The 10,862-nt window shown below is 41.2% G+C and overlaps 1 long non-coding RNA gene and 4 other non-coding genes across 5 annotated transcripts; all 5 read right to left on the reverse strand.

The window, feature by feature from the left end:
• Positions 1–5,920: 5,920 nt before the first annotated feature.
• LOC117539100 lies at positions 5,921–10,389 on the reverse strand. Its single transcript, XR_004567940.1, has 11 exons — positions 10,299–10,389; positions 9,778–9,861; positions 9,195–9,272; positions 8,967–8,997; positions 8,566–8,659; positions 8,157–8,246; positions 7,803–7,876; positions 7,575–7,605; positions 6,822–6,915; positions 6,411–6,502; positions 5,921–6,130 (listed from the first exon to the last, which is right to left on the reverse strand). It is a non-coding gene; the product is annotated as an uncharacterized LOC117539100 (long non-coding RNA).
• LOC117539138 lies at positions 7,463–7,530 on the reverse strand. The gene has a single exon (XR_004567951.1). It is a non-coding gene; the product is annotated as a small nucleolar RNA SNORD52 (small nucleolar RNA).
• Positions 7,680–7,747, reverse strand: LOC117539141. Its single transcript, XR_004567954.1, has one exon. It is a non-coding gene; the product is annotated as a small nucleolar RNA SNORD52 (small nucleolar RNA).
• Positions 8,855–8,922, reverse strand: LOC117539139. Its single transcript, XR_004567952.1, has one exon. It is a non-coding gene; the product is annotated as a small nucleolar RNA SNORD52 (small nucleolar RNA).
• LOC117539137 lies at positions 9,072–9,139 on the reverse strand. Its single transcript, XR_004567950.1, has one exon. It is a non-coding gene; the product is annotated as a small nucleolar RNA SNORD52 (small nucleolar RNA).
• Positions 10,390–10,862: the final 473 nt, after the last annotated feature.

The raw sequence follows: 10,862 nt of genomic DNA on the forward strand, positions 1-10,862 counted from the left end.
CATTCACACGATATCTCAAGTGTAAATCAGTCCCTGATTTGATAGCTACACTCAACACCTGCAGGAATGCAGGCTCATATCTGTCAAGGCTAGCATTCATTTTGCAGAGAATATATCATCAACTGTTTTTGTTTGTTTCAAATTTCAGTTGCACATGCGTCTCTTTACATTCAGAACATCTCAGTGACAGTAGCATTGTGCTCATGTTGGTGTTCTCTTATAAGCAAAGGATTGAAGAGATGGCTAACTGTGAGTAGACACTAAATGTTCAAAAAACGACATTTCATAACTTGATACCAAACCGAATACTCACCATGATTATTACACAGAGGAGTTATTGCTGCTGTTGCTCCCTCTGTCCTGACTCCTGTGTCCTTGTTGTCGCTGCTTCTGAGCTTGTGGCTACTCTGTGCAGTCGTAGTAACATGTTGCATCACAAAACTCACACAAGGTGGTTTATTATACGGTGGTGATCATCCTGGTTATCACAGGCTTCAACAGAGGTCATCTAGCTGGTGAGGGGATTTGTTTTCTGTCAGTGCACATTTGTTGCATTCCATTTTTGTCACATATCAGTGGCTATGCTTCAGAAAAACTGAAATCACTGACGTGTCGGCCTTTTTCTGCTCAGTGACCGTCCTCTAGTGGAAGCGCATTAACCTCTGTGTCTTTGATCCTAACAAAAGGAATGAATGCAACCATGAGGCGGATTGATCAGGAGACTAACATCCTGCCCCCACTAGCAGTGGGACAGGTCACGACCCTGGCCTCCAGTGTCGTTGGCTGTGGCTTCATCCTGGGCTGGAACCTTGTGTCTCTCATTGTGGAGTTCTTCTTCTTGTCACGGGTGTACCGCATCGTCCCTGCTCTTTCAATCAAAGCACCGGTGCTGGAGGAGGATCAGGTGTTGTCACAAGGTATGGATTGAGTTATTTAAAAAAAAAAAATATATATATATTTGTGATTTTTACCTTTAGAATGTAATGCGATTACTAAATTGTGCATTAAGGCCAGTGAGCATCATGGAGTCATTCACCTGCTAAGTGAGCTTTTAAATACACAAATGTTTGTACATCTCTAGATACCTCATTACTCCTCCGGCTCCGGTACAAGTCCGGACTGCGGAGGTTTGTTGATAAAACCATGTCGTCTTCTTCTGACGACATGGCTAACAGTGTGTGAATATTTAGCTTCCTAGAGCGGCACGGCTGTGTGAAAGGGTGAATGACGACATGTAGAGCGCTTTGTGGGGTCGTAAAGACTGGGTAAGCACTGTATAAGTATACACTGTATAGTCCATTTAGCATGTGGCAGGGGAGCAAGTATCTAGACTTATGGCTGTAAGCTAGGGTGCAGTCTCAAACCCTGAACTGCACTCAAGCTTGCCATGTGAACAGAGGCTAATTTGACATTATAGCATGTAAAAACTCCACTGACCACAGTATGAGGTCTAAAGCCACCAGACTCAGGGACAGTTTTATTCCACAGGCCATATGGCTGTTAAACACCTGCACATCCATCTGTTTGCAACGTACAAATTATTAATATATCATATTCCAATTACATGTACTCTAGCATAGCCATCAACTTTGGTACTTAAAACATATAAAGTAATTATCGTAGGTGACTTTAATATTCATGTTGACGATGATAAAAATAGCCTTACTGTTGCATTTAACTCTCTATTAGATTCTGTTGGTTTTTGTCAGAGTGTAAATAAACCAACCCACTGCTATAATCACACTCTCGACCTTGTTCTGATTTATGGTATTGCAATCGAGCAACTATTAGTCGAACCGCATAATCCTGCTTTATCCGACCATTTCTTAGTAACTTTTGAAGTACTGTTACGAGACTACAAAGCATTAGTCAAAAGCTCCTGCAGCAGAAACCTATCTGTTAGTGCTATAGCCACATTTAAGGAAGAGATTCCACCAATACTTAACTCGATAGCATGCATGGGCGCGGGAAGGGGGGTGCTGAGGGCGCTGCAGCACCCCCTAGCGGCAGGCAGGGGGTGCGGAGCTCCCCTGTCTGAATTATTATTTGACGGTTATTGCTGCTCCCGCTGTGCATAATCTGTGTAATATGTAGCCAATAAATTCCACATTGTTGGTAAAATAATATTTTGGCCTGCCCCGAATGTTGTTTCTGTAATTCTACCTGAATAATATAATACATTAACCGTGCTTTACGTGAACCTCATCAAGACACTAGAGAGGACGGCAGGACTGTAACCAATCAGAGAGTTGCATGGAAATAAAAGTGTGCTTGTGTCATTCAAGCTCGGCTCTGTGTGTGTGTGTGTATACTAAATGAGATACTGTCTACCGCTGTTCATTGTTCAAGATTGAAATGTAAATGTGCAAGCCGTTTTTCTGCCCCTCTATTCAAATGTAGCCTTTCATACGTGATGGTTTCTTCATTCTCGAACTGTTGTGGAGCAGAACTATACAGTTGCAGGATTAGTCTCAAGTACCTCAATATAATTATAGTATGTCTGCATTTTATGTGCTCATTTCATCATTCATTCATGTATTTTATATTCTACTAAAACTGAATCAAACCATAAACAAGGTGGCCTGTTGGGATTACTATATATAATATATATTATTTTATCCCACTTTATGCTTTGCTCTTGCTGCTTGTTTTACACTGATCTTATTTCTTACTGATGTAAAGCACTTAGTTTGAACTGCAATCCCCTGTATGAAAGGTACGATACAAATAAAGTTATTATTATTCAGATGGATGTTTCTGCCCCTCTGTTCATTCTCCCATTATCCTCCTCAATCTGCCTAGAAGTATTTTAATGTTGTAGCTGTTACTATAACCAATACTAATGCTAGGGCTGCAACTGACACTGTATACAGGCACATTGTTATTGTTTCTTATCGCTGTGTGATTACAATAATAAACACAAATAGCAGGATAGGCAATGCAAAACTTTATTTCGTACCTTCACATAACACACCATTAGAATGAGCTTTTATCAACGCCTACATGATGATAACCTGTCAACATGACATTAATACAGAGCGGGCAGAACCCAAATCTAGCTCCAGTGCCGCACGAAACATGTTTTCGCTGGACGAGAGTGAAAATGGAACGCACACACTATTTGTTTATATCACGGTCTGTTCTTCTTCTCTGTCTTCCGGTTGTTGCCTCTTTTGAATGACGAATACACACTACCGCCGCCTGCTGGTAAGGAGAGTTATTGCCACTCACGCACTGAAGTCTTTGCGGTGTGTTCCCGTGCGACACATGGCCAAGACGCAGGAGAACACAGCGACGCAACAGCCGACGTCGGCGAGTCCTCTGGTGACTGCTTGGTGTGTCAGGGCCTTTAGACCCAATTCCAACTAAGCTGTTGAACGAAGTTTTTCCATTAATTAGCACTTCTTTATGAAATATTATGAATATGTCTTTATTATCAGGCTATGTTCCACAATCATTCAAAGTAGCAGTGATAAAACCGCTTCTTAAAAAGCACAACCTCGATCCAGAGGTTTTAGCCAACTATAGACCTATTTCTAATCTTCCGTTCCTCTCAAAAATTATTGAGAAAGCGGTCGTAAAACAGCTGTGTGATTACTTAAAAAACAATGATTTATTTGAAGCTTTTCAGTCTGGCTTTAGAACACATCATAGCACAGAGACAGCTCTGGTTAAAGTCACAAATGACATTCTAATAGCCTCTGACAAGGGACTTGTCTCTATTCTTGTTTTGCTCGATCTCAGTGCTGCATTTGATACTATCGACCATGATATCTTATTGCAAAGACTAGAGCACTTAGTTGGCATACAGGGAACTGCTTTAGACTGGTTTAGGTCCTATCTATCTGAACGCTCTCAGTTTGTACGTGTTAACGATGAATCTTCCACGCAAACCAAAGTTAGCCATGGAGTGCCACAGGGCTCAGTGCTCGGACCTATTTTGTTCACATTATATGCTTCCGTTAGGCAATATTATAAGGAATCATTCTGTAAACTGTTATGCGGATGATACTCAACTATATTTATCAATCAAGCCTGATGAAATTAATCATCTAAATAAAATTCAAGACTGCCTCAAGGACTTAAAAACGTGGATGACCTTAAACTTTTCGATGTTAAACACGACCAAAACTGAAGTTATTGTACTTGGCCCAAAGAATCTACGAAACAAATTATCTAAAGATATACTAACTATGGATGGCATTAATTTGGCCTCCAGTGAGACTGTAAGGAATCTTGGTGTTATATGTGATCAGGATTTATCCTTTAACGCCCACATAAAATCAATTTCAAGGACCGCCTACTCCCATCTACGTAACATTGAACAAATAATAGATTTCCTGTATTCTGGTGCATTTTAACAGGTGGTTTGATACTTGTATGTGGCTATACTAGCATGAGGGAAATGATGGGTACATTTTGTAATTTCATCCAGTAGTAAAGAAAGGAAACATATTTGATTATTAATTCAGAGCCGTCTTTGAATTAATAAAAAGCAGTTTAAATGCCCATTTTTTGTACATTTATATAAAACAATACATATTTGTGAGTGCATTGAGAGACATTGGTGTGGAGTCATTTATATATAAATCGCAAAATACATTTGTGAATCCTTCTGTGAGCATTTATTAATATTGAGACTGATCTGACTCCATACAGATGTTAAGTTCACCTGGGAATGGTATCATTGACTTAAATGTTGCTCTTCTGTCTATATTGGTCACATGATGCCCCTTGACTGAAATGCTTCCTGTTCAATATCCCCGCTGATTTCCTTAACATTCTGGGATGAGAGTCCACATCACCATTTACTCTAAACTGTCATTTCCCTTTCATCACTCACCTCAGCAACGGACCTCTCTCCACTGTCCCTGTGTTCTGCCTCTGACTCACTCTCAAGCGCCTAGATGTCAAGAGAGGTGGTGAAGGGATCATTATTGATTGAGCAGTATACTCTTTCACATTGAATCATAACAAGTCATACTGAATGTAAATACAACTGACTCTAAAGTAAGTCCCAGTCTGTGACATTAGGCGCTTTCACACTGCGGTACTTTTCCCACAAAGGTTCATGTGAACTCTTTAGTTCGCATGAACTAAGTACAGATCGCGTTCACACTGTAAAAAGTCCCTGGGGGTGGATTAGGCAAATGAAGCCGCTGACGTCACTTGTTCTTCTTCTGCTTTGGGTTTACTGGCAGGCCGCAAACCACTTCACGGCGTATACTGCCACCCGGAGTCCCCGGAGTTAGGGACTGGCTTCAGTAGAAGCTGCTGGGACTCCCAGCAGCTTCTACTGAAGCCTTCCGAGTAAATCGCCAGAACGCCGACACCTCCACCGCTCCCGTGTTTTATTTTGTGTTGCCATAAGTTAGTCTCTCTGCGTTTCTACGCTGGGCTAATGCTAATAATGCTAATGCGAGGATAATAAAATGGCAGCTTCACAAAACTTTTTGGGAGTTTTGCGGGGCGTGGTTTGCAATCCTTCCAGCCAATCAGAAATATAGCTCTTTTCTCACAAAAGAGCCACTCGAAAGTCCCTGCTCTCTAGCAGTGACTTTCGAGCGGCTCCAGGGTAAAAAGGTTCACATGAACTAATTTTAGTACCGGCTCTTTTTGGTGTGAACGCGATAAAAGAGTTCACATGAACCTTTGTGGGAAAAGTACCAGTGTGAAAGCGCCTATTGGACATTTTGAAGACTCAAAGTCCCAAGCAGTAGGTAGAATATTAGCTAGTGTGCATAATATTTTCATTGACATATGACCACTGTAGCTATGTACAAATGACAATAAAAGCCTTGAATCTGAACAGCTCAGATACTCCACACACTCAAATTGAGCAAAGCATAGCCCATGACAAACAGAACAGATTTCCACTTGTTGCAGTTCATAATGTTGTAATAACAGGAAAAAGGCAGTGTCCATTCTTTGTCAAACATTTATTTGAAAATTCTTCAAATACAAATTCATGTCAATGTAGTGAACAGTTGAGATGAATAGCCTTGTAGAACAAGACGGAGGACAGGAGAGTCCGAGTTTCACTCCATGCCCCTGCAGAGCCCAGTAGAACTGTTCCACCCGGCTTTTCATGCGTCTGCACGTCCTCCAGATCCAGATCCTTCAGTCACACCTGTCGGAGCGAAACAGTTAGTGACCTGTGTTTGGCTGCCAAACATTCTCAACAGGAGCTGAACAGTCCGAGTGTCTCAGTGCGCTGCGAGTAAACTTCATTTTGCATCAGTTGAACCAAAAAACTGAATCATCATAGACCATCTCGGACCAAAGCTCTTCCAAGTCCCATTAGATCCATTATGCCAGAGTCATATTTACTGCACTGGCCCATTTATGATGAGGCAGTGCAGTCCTAGATTCAACCATTTTTTAATAAAGCCCAGCATTATTACACTCACCCTCATTAGAACTCCAGCCTTGGAGTCAGCATCCAGGTTTGTGTGGTTGCAGATGTGGCGTAGTAAACTCCACGCTGGGACTCGTTGTAGATCTAAAGAACAAAGAGCACATGTTGCAGTCAGCTCTCCCTCCATCACAGTAACCAATGGCTGCCACACATTCTCAACAGGAGCTGAACAGTCCGAGTGTCTCAGTGCGCTGCGAGTAAACTTCATTTTGCATCAGTTGAACCAAAAAACTGAATCATCATAGACCATCTCGGACCAAAGCTCTTCCAAGTCCCATTAGATCCATCAAGCCAAGGTCATACAATTCTAAGATCACATGGTCCATTTATGATGAGCCACTGCAGTCCCAGATGTAACCCTTTCTAATAAAGCCCAGCAACAATACTGCATTATTACACTCACCCTCAGTAGAGCTCCAGCCTTGGAGTCAGCATCCAGGTTTGTGGTTGAGATGCGGATATGTCCCAGCAACTCCTTCCATCAGTGTGTGGACGAGCTGCAAGGCAACGGGACATCAGTACCAGCACATGGCAAAACAACGAGACGTTTAGAGAACACACCTGATGATGTTAAGCCCATCTACTGCAATCACACCTCAAACGGGTCAGTAGAGGAATTTCACCAGTTACGACTTTTTTAAGGCCCTACGAAATGCGTTCACTAAACAGAAGCACTCATTATCTCAACATATAAAAACAATTATACCGCTAAAAGTTATATAAATATTTGTAATTTGGCTGAGGCAAACCTCAGGTTTCCAGTGAATGCCTGCCACTGTTTAAGTTGCACTGAAATGATGCAACACAAATTACAGCCTGAGGCTTCTTAAGTGTGACAGCACTTCAAAAAAGGCAGCATTCATAAGCAACTGCCTTTAATAATCAAACACATGTCTTACGCTTCAGATTTATCTTCATGGTCATTTGGAATAACTCAGTGGTTGTGTAGATAAGGGAAACTAAACAACAACCATGCTTTAAAAAAAAGAGTAACAAGTCTACATGATAAGCAGTAGGTGGGCTCAACATACTGGTGTGGTTATGTGGTCAGTGCACTGTGAAGACATCTTCATCTTTTGTCAGAGACTCTAGTCTATGAAATCATCATCCCACATAGCAGAAGATTAAAGGAAACATGATTTAATAGCACACTTACCTAAGAGAGAGTCTCCAACATCTTGAGAAACCTGGTGATGAGATCAGAGAAAAGTATTACAACATGTTCTAATGTTTGCACTTTGTTTACAGTTCATATTGGGCATACTCAGAGCACTGTGAAGATATCTTCATGATTTATCAGAGACTCTAGTCTAGTTGATCATCATTGCAGCCTTTTGGTTCTCATTGCACACCATTGCACTGCATCCCCCAACCCAACACTCACCATGTGCTCATGGCTGCAGACAGCATGGGGGGTCAAATGATCTTTCAGAGCATCCATCTTCAGGCAGTGTGATCCTGAAACAGCAGGGAGGGTTATTTCAATCAAATTGTTTCTCAGATTCCTATCAAAGGCATGCAGTTTATAAAGTTACACATTTATAAAGATACATCAAGATGTTGGCAGCAGTAGTAAACACAGATGTGCATGCATCTGAGGTTTTAAATAGAGTTTAATGAAGCAAAGGGGACGTAAACATTTAAAATACACTTTTAATAGTATTTTCAGTCATTTAAACATTAAGGACATTGTAATTATATCATTTATTTAAATCCCTATGGTCAAATTAACACTCACTTTGTTCAACCATCTTTTAACTTGGTTCTCCTGGAGTTCCTTGGGCACTTGGTGTTCTGCGTAGTGAACTCCACGCTGGGACTCGTAGATCTAAAGAACAAAGAGCACATGTTGCAGTCAGCTCTCCCTCCATCACAGTAACCAATGGCTGCCACACATTCTCAACAGGAGCTGAACAGTCCGAGTGTCTCAGTGCGCTGCGAGTAAACTTCAGTTTGCATCAGTTGAACCAAAAAACTGAATCATCATAGACCATCTCGGACCAAAGCTCTTCCAAGTCCCATTAGATCCATCAAGCCAAGGTCATACAATTCTAAGATCACATGGTCCATTTATGATGAGCCAGTGCAGTCCCAGATGTAACCCTTTCTAATAAAGCCCAGCAACAATACTGCATTATTACACTCACCCTCAGTAGAGCTCCAGCCTTGGAGTCAGCATCCAGGTTTGTGGTTGAGATGCGGATATGTCCCAGCAACTCCTTCCATCAGTGTGTGGACGAGCTGCAAGGCAACGGGACATCAGTACCAGCACATGGCAAAACAACGAGACGTTTAGAGAACACACCTGATGATGTTAAGCCCATCTACTGCAATCACACCTCAAACGGGTCAGTAGAGGAATTTCACCAGCTGTTATGATTCTTTGAAGTCTACATGATAAGCAGTAGGTGGGCTCAACATACTGGTGTGGTTATGTGGTCAGTGCACTGTGAAGACATCTTCATCTTTTGTCAGAGACTCTAGTCTATGAAATCATCATCCCACATAGCAGAAGCTTAAAGGAAACATGATTTAATAGCACACTTACCTAAGAGAGAGTCTCCAACATCTTGAGAAACCTGGTGATGAGATCAGAGAAAAGTATTACAACATGTTCTAATGTTTGCACTTTGTTTACAGTTCATATTGGGCATACTCAGAGCACTGTGAAGATATCTTCATGATTTATCAGAGACTCTAGTCTAGTTGATCATCATTGCAGCCTTTTGGTTCTCATTGCACACCATTGCACTGCATCCCCCAACCCAACACTCACCATGTGCTCATGGCTGCAGGAGGTACCAGGAGGGGGTCAAATGATGTTTCAGAGCATCCATCTTCAGGCAGTGTGATCCTGAAACAGCAGGGAGGGTTATTTCAATCAAATTGTAAGTTCTCAGACTCCCATCAAAAAGGCATGCACACTTTATAAAGTTACAAAAGTATACAGATACCCAGACGTTTGCACAACACACATTTGCCCATCTTTGTTTAAAAAATAAAGAAGAGTTGAATAGAATTAATTAGATTTAAAAATAAAATAAAATCTAAAGTCCCTTTTACATTCATTTGAACATTACTTAGGCTATCAATTGAGATCATTTCAAAATAGCCAAATAGCCAAACAGTTTGAAGTCACATTGAAATGTGTTGGCGGGCTTGCACCGAGGCCTAACGCCCTGCAGAGGGAGTTAGTGCAGTAAACCTACTAGAAGTTACTAGCAATTACACAGTTTAACCTTATTTATAATAAATGTATATTAAATGCTATTCATGTAAACAAAACACGCTTCTATAAAATAGGGATTACGGAACATTATATAATGTTTTCAAATTCCTATGGTCAAATTAACACTCACTTTGTTCAACCATCTTTTAACTTGCTTCTCCTCGTGGTCCTTGGGCGTAGTGAAGTGAACTCCACGCTGGGACTCATTGTAGATCTAAAGAACAAAGAGCACATGTTGCAGTCAGCTCTCCCTCCATCACAGTAACCTTTCTTTTTCTATACATAGTGATGACATAATTAACTACTGCCATGTACAGACGTTTACAGTCAAAATGAAGTGCACAACACAATGAATCTGAACATTGAACGAAAGGGGAGGGAGTGTATTCCGCCAATTAGTTGTGAGTCAAGGAATTGAGCCAAGCTACAGTGGAGGGCCGAAAGCTTCTCTACCAAGGAACATTCAGTCCCGCTCCATCACTGCAGATGGGAGGAGAGGGAACCCTGGAAATTAGTGACCATGTGCTCGGCATGGAAACACTTCTGAACACGCTGCTGGTCGCATCTCCCACAACTGACTACTTCACTTATATATTGATGTCATAAGCCTTAAACACAGACGCATAACCAGGTGGAATCACATTTACCTACCCTTGTTTCCTAGGAGTTACAGTTCTGAGCAAAAATCCGGTTAGCTGCACGTCCACATCCAACAGAGAGCAGCCAGAGAGACTGAAAAATGTCCGGCCGTGGTTTATATAGGTGGGTCCTGGTCTTCCACAGCACCCTCGTGCCTTTGGTGTCCTGAGTATGCCTGTTAATAAATACCCTGAATTAAATGTACATTCCGAAAAAGAGAGAAAGTAAAATAACAACTTTTAGCACAGTCAGTACTATTCAATTATTCAAATAATTACTATGGACATAAATGTTTTCCTTTTTTGGGTTACTGAGATTATCTTGAAGACATCTTAAGTACACGTTGTGTGTCATTTCAAAGTGTGGGTGCATCTAACGTTAAATGGAGCCAATTGCAAAAACGTAAACTCATACATAGATGTACATGTAAATATCATATCCGATAGAGTAACGTTACTAAGAAGCAAGACATGTGTAAGTAGGACATTTAAATACAGGTTTGTGTGTACATATGATACATATTACTTTACTTAAACTCTAGATCAGGATCCATCTATTTAATCCGTTTTTAAGCGT

Source organism: Gymnodraco acuticeps, unplaced genomic scaffold (genome assembly GCF_902827175.1).
Source record: "Gymnodraco acuticeps unplaced genomic scaffold, fGymAcu1.1, whole genome shotgun sequence".
NCBI classification, from domain to species: Eukaryota; Metazoa; Chordata; class Actinopteri; order Perciformes; family Bathydraconidae; genus Gymnodraco; species Gymnodraco acuticeps.